Source organism: Urocampus carinirostris, chromosome 15 (genome assembly GCF_059441175.1).
Source record: "Urocampus carinirostris isolate Australia breed hairy pipefish chromosome 15, RoL_Ucar_1.0, whole genome shotgun sequence".
NCBI lineage: Eukaryota > Metazoa > Chordata > Actinopteri > Syngnathiformes > Syngnathidae > Urocampus > Urocampus carinirostris.
Window position 1 is genome coordinate 6,496,209 of NC_142363.1, and position 13,127 is coordinate 6,509,335.

General features: G+C 41.3%; 1 pseudogene; it reads right to left on the reverse strand.

The window, feature by feature from the left end:
- Window positions 1-12,820: 12,820 nt before the first annotated feature.
- On the reverse strand, window positions 12,821-12,910 carry LOC148351422 (U2 spliceosomal RNA; annotated as a pseudogene).
- Window positions 12,911-13,127: the final 217 nt, after the last annotated feature.

Consider the following 13,127-nt stretch of genomic DNA (forward strand, 5'->3'; position numbering starts at 1 on the left):
AAGGCGTTAAAGCTAATGAGCTATGCTTCTGCTCACTCCTTGGTGAATGTGTATTTTGTTTTTTCTCCCTTTATTTTCTGGTTTATGTAGCTTGCTCATTTTGTTTTCTATCTCAACATGTTTTGGTTTTGAGAAATTATTTTGCAATAATAATGAAGCCTTGCAGTACTTGTAATGCATATTCAGAAGAAATGACAACAACAACCTGTCATGACTGTTTTGAGTATATGAGAGAACCCCCTCCCTTTTATTCCTGCTACAGAGACTTCTCCCCTTTGCATTCAATCTTCAGACCCTACCACCACAAGGCAACCCTTTGTTCTAACTGGTTGGTTCACTATCATATGATTTGTACCTGGAGAAAACCCAGGCAGGCACAGGGAGATAATGCAAATTTCTCGTAGCTGGACTAAAAAACAGGCACCTCTGCACTGTGAGGCAGACGTGCTATGCAGTAATCCACCATGCCGCCAAATCAACAACCACGGCAGACGATCATGAAACACACGTACGATCATGAAATTGCACATTCATGGAAGACAAACACTTGTTTATTTTGTAACCTACAGAACAGCCAACATCGAATCACATACAACAGGATTCACAACATGTACTCCTTGGCTTGGTCAATCACTCTAACATTGTGCTTGTGTGTCTTAATTATTTCTTTATTCGTTTCAAATGTCATCTTCATTATGAATTGAGCTGATGGTGGTGAGCTGTCACGAATGGTGACAGGTCCCTGGTGGTAGCCTCTAACACTGCTGATAAATGGATTTTCCTTTGCAAAGCGAGCAAGTTAAAAGAAAAACCCCAAGTTTCAAAATTCTTTTGTGTACGGGTTCTAGTATAAACTACTAATAGATATGTCCATGGTATTTAGAAAAGATTGGATTTGATAATATTTGCTGTTCTGGTTTGAAGTAGCTACTGACTAATGCTTAAGTTTATTCATTGACTAAAACAGATCTGTATTTCGTGAATAAATGGCAGGACAACTTCTTAGTTTGTATTTTTCAAGTCATGTTTTAGGTGTAACTTGTCTTTTGTGAAGATGTACCCACGTGAAGCAATAGTAGAAGTTGAAATACCTTCAATTTTTGTTTTTATTTGAAACTATGTATAGAACGAGCTAATTTGTAATGTTGTAGGGTAATCAAACATAGGAGACATTGTTTTAAAAAAGTGTGTTGCAGCATTAGTTTTCAAAATTCTGTTTGCTGAGATGTAAATAAAGTGAAGGGAGCTAGGGGAGTGGAGATCCCCTCATCCCTATCTCTACAGCAAAATCTCGCGAATCCTAGATATAGGGTCAATAAATATGAGAGGATGTGGAAGTAAAGCGACTGAGTGGAAGAAATGGGAGATCGGAAAGATGATGACTAAAAGGAAGGTTAATGTTTTAGCCTTGAGTGAAACAAAGATGAAAGGAAGGGGTGTTATTACAGCTTGGAGGTAAGTATGGTAGAAAGTCTGGAGTTACGGGTGGACATGCTAGAGAAGGAGTGGCTGTGCTTGTGAGTGAGAAAGCAAAGGAAAAACTGGTGGAGTGGAGATATCTTCAAGATTGATGTGGGTGCGATTAAAGTGGGGTGTAGAAGTATGGATGTGATAAGTGCTTATGGACCTGGTTCAGAATGAAGTGCTGAGGAGAGAGAGAGAGGAGTTCCGTAAGGATTTGTCAGAATGTGTGGCAAGTGCGAAAGAGGGGTGAAAAGTGGTAATACTAGGTGACTTGAATGCTAGAGTGGGTGATGGAATGGTTGAAAATGTGGCTGGTAGATATGGAGTACCAGGAAGAAATGAGAGTGTGAAGAAGTTGATTGAGTTATGTGTGGAAAATGAGTTGGTGATTGCAAATACATTGTATAAAAAGAGGGACGTGAATAAGAATACTTTTGTCAGAGAGGATGATGGTGAGATGGTGGACAGAGCATTGATGGATTTTGTGGTGGTTAGCAAAGGGATGTTAAGTAGATTGTTGATGTGCATGTTTACAGAGGGGAAATGAGTGGTATGTCTGGTAATTTTTACGTGGAAGGAAAACTGAGAATAGATGGATAATGGAGGGCTAGTCAAGGAAGAGTGTGAGGGAAAAGGTGAAAATGTCAGAACTGAATAAGGCAGAAAAGGAGAGAGAGAGTTTAAAGAGAGTATAAACAGATTAGTTGAAGAAAATTGGAGAGTGTGTAAATGGAATGGAAGTGGTTTAAAGAGGAATTGTTGCGAAAGAAATGTGTGGAATGGGAAAAGTTGGTCGAGGTATTAGGAAAGGAAGTGAATGGTAGAATGATGAGGTCTCAGAGGCTGTGACAGAGAAGAGCTGTGCCTTTGAGGAGTGGCTGCAAGATAAGAGTGGTAATGCGAAAGAAATGTATAAAGTGAAAAAACGGTTGGTAAAGCAGTAGTGGAAGCAGCAAAAAGGAAAGCAAATGATGAATGGTGTCGAAAGATAGGAGTGAACTTTGAGGAAAGGAGAAAAGTGTTCTGGAAAGAGGTGGAAAGAGGTGAAAAGTGTCTGAAAGAGCGAGTTTCGGAAGGAAGAGAAAGTGAAAGATCGGGACGGTAGATTGCTGGTTAGTGGTAGCGTAGTCAAGACGAGCTGGGCAGAGTTTTAAGGAGTTGCTGAATGTGGAGGATGTGTCCCATCTCATCTTGGAGGGATGAAAGCATGACTAACTTGGGTGCCGAGGTGCTTAACTTGTTTGGGTGTTTGGGCAATTGGGTTGGCCATGGTCAAATTTTTGTTTTTTTGCTTCTTTTTCCTTTTTTTCTTTTCTTTGATTTTGTGTATTTGTTTGTCTTACTGTCGGTCAAGGGGTATGACCAGGGTAGATAGATAGATAGATACATAGATAGATAGATAGATAGATAGATAGATAGATAGATAGAAAGAGATGTTAATTAATTTATTACCTCATTTACTGATGATTGTTAAAAACATCCAAGATTTTTTTTACACTAAGCTGGCATTAAAAGCTAATTGATACAATTGTGTGAATGATATACATTTTTTGAATAGTTCTGAATCTGATTTGCTGTATAAGGTGGCATTAGCTCAGGAGGAAGACCACTCGGCTTGGGATCAAGAGATCGCAGGTTCGATTCCTCCGTGTTATATGTTGAAGTGTCCTTGGGCAAGACACTGAAACCCTAATGCCCCCAACAAGCAGGTTGGCGCCTTGCATGGCTGCACGGCCACTATTGGTGTGTGAGTGTGTGTGTGAATGGGTAAGTATGAAGCACATTGTAAAGCGCTTTGAGAAGTCTTCATTGACTTGAAAAGCGCTATATAAATGCAGACCATTTACCATCTGTATAACAATTTTGGTTCAAAATATTTTGACCTTTGCTGTTTCCCACATATCTTTCATGATCAAAGCTCAAACAGAATGTCAGAACTGTGAGACAGACTCTTTTACTGTCTTCCAACCAAAATGTTATTGTATGATTAAGTGGAGAGGGTACTTTTGTTTAGTTTAATTTTATGAACGTTATAAGATCAAGACATTACATTTTTTAATGCCTAACGGTTCCTCCCTCTAGAGTACAACTGAGGTTGTAAAACAAATGTTTTTCCCTTCAAATTAATATTTCTTAAAAGAACTATGACATGCGTGGTTTTCTTCAAGCATAACGGAAATAATGGGTATTGATAGGATTTGTAATCATTTGGAGATGGGTTTAAATTGTCAACACGGATGCAACAAAAGCAGTGGGCTTTACCCAATAAGCTCGTTAATGACTTTACACATTTTAAAGGTAATATTACTTTAATGAAATTACCATGCCAGTTGCCATGCCGTAAAAAAAGTCAGTGGGCTGCCTGTTATCTGGGCTCCTGGCCAAACAACTGCTGTCTGTTGTAGGGAGAATTAAATCGTATTTATTGGGTTTAGAATCTGATCCGGTGCTCATGATTTCCTGCCAATCACGTCTTGGCCAGCAGCAGAAGGCCTTTGGGGGCAAACGAACGATCTAAATATGCCAACCCGTTAGCCCTTGCACCCCAGGAAGGGGTAAATCCCATTGTTGGGTGCCAACCCTTAGGGTCCCTCGTCTGGCAGCAAAAGAGAGTGAGGGGTAGGAGCATACACCTTTTATAGCCAACGTGACTTGAATCCACCCAAGAGGTCGAGAGGAGAGGGAAGGCAGTCCGTCCCCCATGTGCCCCTCCCTTGTGTGCCTGTTTGGTATTGCACACAGAAATTATGTGATTTAAAAAAAAGGAAACCTCATAATTTAGTTGCCAATGGTTAGTTTTCTACCAAGCCTTCCTTGGTAAGGTCCCAAAACCAATCATCAGGAATCATCAAACATTGGCTTGTCATTAAACGAGAACCCAGGCATAGTAATTTTATTTAAAGTGGAAAATTTTGTCAGTCAGCTCCAGTAATTCAATCATATGATAGTGAACCAACCAGTTAGAACAAAGGGTTGCCTTGTGGTGGTAGGGTCTGCAGATTGAATGCAAAGGGGAGAAGTCTCTGTAGCAGGAATGAAAGGGGGGGTTCTGTAACCAGTCAGTCATTATTGTTACACTGTATAGCTTGTTGTCTAACAATGTACCTGAATAAAGGTTCACATTTCTTTAATGTGCAAAAATCCAAACCAAAACATACATATAAATTTATTAAATAATAGTAACACCACCATCACATTTAGTGAATCTCAATTTATCAAATTCTGTACTTTAGAAATCTTTCCTTGTAACAGAAAACATGCGCAATAAAATGATGTGGCCCACAAGACAATGTTGAGATTACACAAGAGCAATGACCTGCAGTTTTAAATATGACCACTGTCGCCAAAGTCAGGTGCCACTCGCAATTCACCCACTGGTGCTGTATTTGCTGAAAACCATGAATCAACCGGAGAACATTTAATATGTTACTTTACTTAAAAAAATCTAAGAAATGTGCTGTTTGAGGCAATGCAAAAAGTATAAAATTGAAAAAAAAAGCACCTTTGCAGAAGAAAAAATAAAACAGAAAGACTTTTAAGTAATTAAATCAATCATTTATTCTAAATGTGTGTTGTATGCTATTTTTGTCATTTTCAGTTTGCATGAACCTGAACTAAATGAACTGTTCGATAAATTGCTGCCTCTTTATGTTGTGTTAACGGAATCCCCCATGTTGGAAGTCTATTTTTTTCTTTCTATCAATGCTATCATAGCTCTAGAGGATATGAGTCAAAATAGCCAAATTTGATACACATTTTTTCAAGTCCCTTGTGCGATGAATATTTTGAAACACATCTGCATAATTGTGGGGAGGAACACAACACTTCGTTACCTAGTTAGATTTTTTTTTTCTTTTTAAACACCTTTAAAATCTTTGCATGGCTCAACGACCACAATCTCTTTGTGTGTGTGAGTTTTTATGCTTTTTAGTTTAAGAGGAGTACCCTACGTTGCTCACAGGTTTTCATTTGTCAGCTAACGTGTCTCTTTGTGCACTCTGGTAGGCTGGTGATGAGTCTCTGGTGTTTGCAGCAGCCGTCTGCACAAAAACATCTGGTTTGGCCTCAAGCTCAACAATGACTGAAAGTAGTGGAAAATGGATGGCTGTATTATGGCAGTTTCATGAACTGACAACCCTTTCCTTGATCCAAAGGGTGTCGTTTAACTCCTTATGCCTTTGGGAACACATAACAGCCTTGGGGCGTCTAAGCATTGCGAGCAACCGACAACCATGTGCTGCCAAGTTTTATTGCCGGAATAGGTCAAACAATGCATTGGTCATGTCTGCCGTGATGCTGTACTGCACCAAAAATCAAAGTAGGGAAAACATTTAACAGTAGCTTGAGACGTGGAGGTAATGTATAAGAAAGTGAGAACAACAGAATACTCTCCTGTTCTGCCAACAACAGGGCCCTTAAGGGAAAGTCCCAGCAAAGACTACTTCCTGAGAGTGCTCAGAAACTACAACCTGGAACATGAGTTGCTGATGTCCTACAAAGCCACAGTGCAGAGCATAATGGCATATGTCATGTTTTTCAATCAGGCACAAAAGGTGAAGTGTTCTTTCTCACAATCATGCATGCTGGGGAAAATTTATTCTCAAAGTTGACCGATTTGTGCCGTATGTTGTAGAGCTGTGACGTCACCGCCTCCGAACAACGGCGCGTCCCGTTAAAAAACAGGTGGTGATTGTATTAAACAGCGATTGCATAGCGCTCATTTCTGCTAGAAGAAATTGTAACTTTCCTTACCGTGTCATTGGGGGACTTCTGACTATTTTGTCTGAGTTGTGTGCTTTGATCATCAAAAAATCCATGAGGCAAGTTTACCTTACGTCATGTATATCGTGCGTTCCTTTTTTGCCTTTGTATCCTTTTAGGTAGGGGATTGTGACTTTTCTTGTTTTTTGCTGCGTGTCTTGCAATTGGTATAAAATTGTCCAGGTCCCCTAAGTGTCCAGGCTCCCAAAGGCTTCCAATTTTGTTTGGTCCAGATTAGCCCCGTTAGCAGTCGGGTTGCTGGCTACCCTGCTGTGCCAATTGATTTTCCCCGGCTGAGTTTGTGTTTGTTGCCGTGGCCGTTGTTTGTTGTTGGCTCATGAATGATCCTGGCGGCTTACTGCATGTTTTTGGTCGGGCAGCCTCCCGTTGTTTTGACTCCTGAAGACTTTCACTCGCCAGACGTCAACTGCGTCTCATACAACCTCCTTCTTCAGTTCCTTCCTCGCACCAACCTTCTTCTCCAGTTATCTGTTCATCCCATAATCGTCCACTGAAGCCCTTCTCTTTAAAGGTAGTTCAAATCTCCACTTCAAGATATTTCTTCACCCCAAGACCCATTCTCTAGTTTCCCTTACAAGTCTCCCTCTAAAGATCTCCTCCTCAGCAGTCTTGTTCCCACACCCCTTTCTCGCCAGTAATGTTTTCTTTGTTGTTGCTGTTAAATAAAGGTCCCCAAAGGGGGATTTGACCACATCCCTTATATTCTATTCCCCCTGTATCCTGCGTTTGGGTCTGTCCGACACGTCGTTACATTTCATGTGTTTTTGGCGATGAGAATATGTTTCATAGCTAATTAGGGTCAATTTGTATGGTTCAGGAGAGGCTGGGAACGTATTAATGGGTGTTCAGTTATTTCCTACGGAGAAAATGTATTCAAGAAACAAGAAATTCTAGATAAGAGCTCAATCTGGGAACAAATTGATGTTGTATGTAGAGGAGCCATGGTATGGCCCTACAACACACTTTTCATGTGGGCCCTGACAATTCAGTCAAAATGCTTGAAACTGGTCGATACTGTTTCCGGAAAATGTCAGGCACTCAAAGACAGAGTTTGTATGTGTGCTTGAAATATTTGAAAATGCTTGAGTTTTAACGTTGTGTTTTCAAGGTTTAAAAAGTACTTACATTTTAGATTAAGCACTTGTAAATGTTTGAAATTGTTGCCCTGTTTCTTTGGTTATCGGTTGGGCTTGGGTTTGGGCAGAAAATAAGGGTTTTAAACTTTTATGGTTCCAGGATTGGGGCTAGAGTAAGAAACGAAGGTTTGGGCTCTTTATTAGGGTATACAACTGAATTAAGGGTTATGAAATAGGGTTGGGACTAGGGTTACAGCTAGAACTAGGTGTGGGTGTCGGGTAGGATTTAGGTTTTATTTTTAACTAAAAGCAGGGTTCAAGAATAGGTTTAGCGCTAGGGGTTACAGTTTAAAACATACCGTAGTTAGGGCTAGGGTTAGGCGTATGAGCTAGGGTTTGGGTTGCAAGTTAAGGTTTTAAATTGATTTTAGGATTCTGAAAGAAGATTGAGGCGAGAGTAAGGGTTTCAAGCTATGGTTAAGGCTCCTGTTCGTTTGATAGGCGCAGGATTTTTTCTTGTAATGGTTCTGGAGAAATTGGAAAATTGTATTTAAAAGTCCTTAAATTTGTAAAGATGTAAGAACCCAGCAAAGACTTATATATCTGCGCTACCATGCAAAACATCACCTGAGAAAGAAGCACTTAATGGATAGATGAGATAATTTGACATTGTTTCCAAATAAACTGCAAGGTAAGTTCATGGTGCATGGTAAGGTTCTTAAAATGCAAACTTAATAAAAACATTTAAATGATTTTGTCAGGTATGGATTCTGTGCACACAATCTTCTTGAGTCACTACACCCATCTGTCCATCACAAATCTTCCACTAGAAATGATTAACGTTTGTTTGCCAACAGCTGCCAACCCACAGTGGAGTATGCCAGCTTTGAGCCTCAGTGAGCACACATCTCTGCAGTACTTTCTTTTTCTATTTTTAACAACCGCATAAATAAAAGCACCTCAATACCAAATGGGATGAAATTTGGCCGAGGGTAACTTTAACATGGCAGCATAGTGCTTAAGTGGTTTGCAAGCATACTTCAAAGTCAAGAGACGATGGAATTAAATCTCAGTTTGGGCCTTTCTGTGTAGAAGTTGCGTTTGATGTTTTGTGTGTGTTGGCTGAAACAATCCTAAAGGGTATAAATTTACCTTGAAACTAGGGATCGACCGAAGTGGGTTTTTCAGCGCCGATACCGATTATTAGTATCAAGTGGAGGCTGATATCTGATATAGGCGGTATTGGTGCTGTGAGGATTACATTTTTGGACTTCTCCAGTGCATTCAACACCATACAGCCTCTGCTACTTAGTGGTACCTGACAGAGATGGGAGTAAGCTCATACGTTGTAGCATGGATTACGGACTACCTGACAGGCAGACCCCAGTTTGTGAAACAAGGGTGCTGTACATCGGACACTGTGGTTAGCAGCACAGGATCGCCGCAGGGGACCGTGCTCTCTCCGTTCCTATTCACCCTGTATACGTTGGACTTTCAGTACAACTCTGAGTCCTGCCACGTGCAGAAGTTTGCTGATGACACTGCTATCGTGGGATGTATCAGAAGTGGGCAGAAGGAGTAAAGGAAATTGATTCAGGACTCCAATGGAGCGATGCTAACCACCTGCACCTGAACACCACCAAGACCAGGGAGATGGCGGTGGACTTCAGGAGAACTAGAACTCACCCGGTTCCTGTAACTATCAAAGGAGAATGTGTAGAATTTGTCCAGACCTACAAATACCTGGGTGTGCAGCTGGACAATAAACTGGACTGGACTGCCAACACAGAAGCTCTATGCAGGAAAGGTCAAAGCCGACTGTACTTCCTCAGAAGGCTCGCGTCCTTCAACATCTGCAAAAAGCTCCTACAAATGTTCTTTGAGACTGTTGTGGCAAACGACCTCTTCTATGCTGCAGCGTGTTGGGGAGGCAGCGCCAAGAAGAAGGATGCCTCTGGTCTTAATAAACTGGTGAGGAAAGCGGGCTCTGTTGTGGGCACAGAGCTAGACAGCCTACCTACCGTAGCTGAGAGACGGGCACTGAAAAAGCTGTGGTCAATCACGGACAATTCATCGCATCCACTACACAGCATCATCTCCAAACGGAAGAGCAGCTTCAGCGACAGACTGCTGTTACAGTCTTGTTCCACGGACAGACTGAGGAGATCATTTCATTCTCATGCCATGAGGCTCTTTAACTCTACCGGGGGGAGTAAAAGCCCACATTAAACCATACCTTCACATTGCATATTACCCTGTTTTTATTACAGTGTTTATTTTATGTAGCACTATTCAAATACTCTATATCAACACGTTACATTGGGTATTTATGTATTATATTCCTTTAACTTTATTATTGTTTTATTTTCAACACAAGGATACTGCTGGAAGTGTGAATTTCCCTACGGGGATGAATAAAGTGTCTGTCTGTCCGTCCGTCCGTCCGTCCGTCCGTCTGTCTATCTATTTGCTGTTAAAGCATAAAAACTGGCGTAAGAAACTTTGAATAAAGAATATTTGTAACAAATTCAAATAAAGCTTTTATAGCTGTCTGAAACCTTTACATTAAATAAATAAAATAAATTTAATTTCAAAACAACTATCTCTCTCTCTATCTATATATCTACCATGGTCATATCCCTCAAGAGGAGTGACCGACAGCAGAACAAACACATACAATAACAAAGAAAATAAAAGGGAAAGAAATAGCAAAAAAACACACACAAAATTTTTTGGACCATGGCCAACCCAATTGCCCAAACACCCAAACAAGTTAGGCACCTCGGCACCTAACAACTAACATCATTAATATTTCACTTAAACCAAAAACTAACAGTGCAGAAAAAAATGGGCTTATCAGCAAGTTGTATAAAGGTTCATAAAAAGTTAAATAGCTCCCAGATTGTTTTTTACAATACCTAACTAAAAATGTCTATACAACCAAGACAACTTAACTTAAAACAAAAAGTGTAAAAAGCAATTGAAACTTCAAACAGAGCTGGCAAATTCAAAAATGTGGGCAATCCCGTTTTAGACACAGATTGACGAACTAATGTTATGGTAATAGCTAATTACTCAGCCTTCCACTTTAGCGTGCTTTTCATGCTCTCAATCACAAACTCATACACTTGATTGATAAATGAATGATATGATAAGAACTAATACAGTGCATCCGGAAAGTATTCACAGCGCTTCACTTTTTCCACATTTTGTTATGTTACAGCCTCATTCCAAATTGTATTAATTTAATCTCTTATCTCAAAATTCTACACAAAATACTCCATTATGACAATGTGAAAAATGTTTTTTCTTTACTTTTTTTGAATTTATTAGAAATAGAAAACGAAGAAATCACATTTACATAAGTATTCACAGCCTTTGCTTTATACTTTGTTGATCCGCCTTTGGCAGCAAATACAGCCTCAAGTCTTTTTGAATATGATCCCACAAGTTTTGCACACCTATCTTTAGGCAGTTTTGCCCATTCTTCTTTGCAATAAGTCTCAAGCTCAATCAGGTTGGATGGGAGACGTTTGTGCACAGCCATTTTCAGATCTCTCCAGAGATGTTCGATCGGATTCAAGTCTGGACACTGGCTGGGCCACTCCAGGACATTCACGCAGTGGTTCAGTGTGCTTTGGGTCGTTGTCCTGCTGAAAAATGAACCTTCGCCTCAGCCTGAGGTCAAGAGCGCTCTGGAGCAGGTTTTCATCCAGAATATCTATATATTTCTGCATTCATTTTTCCTTCTATCCTGACTAGTCTGACAGTTTCTGCTGCTGAAAAACATCCCCACAGCATGATGCTGCCACCACCATGCTTCACTGTAGGGATGGTATTGGCCTGGTGATGAGCGGTGCCTGGTTTCCTCCAAACATGGCGCCTGGCATTCACACCGAAGAGTTCAATCTTTGTCTCATCAGACCAGAGAATTTTGTTTCTCATGGTCTGAGAGTCATTCAGGTGCTCTTTGGCAAATTCCAGACGGGCTTCCATGATCCTTTTACTAAGGAGTGGCCTTCGTCTGGCCACTCTACCATACAGGCCTGATTGGTGGATTGCTGCAGAGATGGTTGTCCTTCTGGAAGGCTCTCCTCTCTCCACAGAGGAACACTGGAGCTCTGACAGAGTGACCATCGGGTTCTTGGTCATCTCCCTGACTAAGGCCCTTCTTCCCCGATTTCTCAGTTTAGAAGGCCGGCCAGCTCTAGGAAGAGTCCTGGTGGTTCCAAATGTCTTCCATTTACGAATAATGGAGGCCACTGTGCTCATTGGGGCCTTCAAAGCAGCAGACATTTTTCTGTATCCTTCCCCAGATTTGTGCCTCAAGACAATCCTGTCTCGCAGGTCTACAGGCAGTTCTTTTGACTTCATGCTTGGTGTTTGTGCTCTGACATGCACACTCAACTGTGGGACCTTAGGGGCCGGTCACACAGACATTTGCGGCTGAATCACGGCTAAAATTTTGCGTTTTTTTTTTGCCCGTGGTTGCCCGGGATGGAAAATGCGCAAATTTGGCCAACCCGCCGTTCATCTGTGGTATGGCCGGAAAAAAGACGCCGGCGACTGTTCCGCTTCCTCATCGCGTCATTTCTGCGTCATTTTCTCGTGTGGACCACGGGTATAAAAGCTCCCGAGCCGGCGTTGTGCCCATATCCGACTCCTACGCAACACATCCACCCCCCCACCCCCTCGCGTGAACGCGCATTCTGCTGCGATCGCTTCTGTTGGAAGCGTGCATTGACGTTGGTGACTTTTTCATCCGCGTTGACAAACGCATTTTGTAGAATACGATCGCACTTTATTGTTTAAATAAACGCGTTATATAGACAAGGATCTCCCAATTGTTATAATTAGCTCGCATTATAGTTTTAATAAGCGTTTTATATAGAATACGATCGCTTTCGTTGGAAGCGCAGCAGAATGCGCGTTCACGCAAGGGGGGGAGAATTTACGGTTCGATTACGTTCACAACAAAAACGGAATGGTTTAAGTTGTATTTCATTTCCAACAAATGCAAGACGAAGTGGTTTTAGTTTTATGTTCGCCATTACTTTCCCTAAAAGTGAGATTAAACGAAGTAAATGCGTTTGTAGTAGCACAAGACACAGTCCCGTGAAAATCAAGATATCAAGTAATAGCATCATCTTTATTTTATTATCTTGAAAAGAAATGTCAAGAAATAAAATTGGATTAAGACGAGGTCGCTACGCTGACGGGGGAGGGGGGGGGGTTAGGTGTCGTTGGTCTATCTTCTTTAATCACTATCTATTATCGAACATTTCATAATACGCTACAAAGCTTAGGAGCCGGGATTCTTACTCTCGGCCAAGAGGGGTTTTTAAGGGTTATTGTTCTATCTTCGTTATTCATTATCCATTATCCGTTATCGGTCAGTTCATAATACGCTACAAAGCCTTGGAGCCGGGACTCTTACTCTCAGCCAAAAGGCCAAGCTAAGGTCCTAGCCCTAAAGCCTTGTTGAGATCATTGCAAATGCACCGTTCCCGGAGGTACTGCAATACCGGGCCGATGCTTGGAGTGGACAGAGCAAGCTCTTATTCCATCTCCGGAATGCAAAAATCAAAAGGCCAAGCCAAGGACCTAGTATATGTGACACATCTCAATTTCTCATGATCGTAGACAATCTTAGAACCACAATTAGTATCAAGAGGCCAAGTTAAGGTCCTGGCTTTAAAGCCTTGTTGCGACCATTGCGAATGCACCGAAAGATTTATTCGAAATGAAGAGAAACTACGCTGACGGGGATCCATGTTCACCCCCTTGACGTCACGAGCACAACTG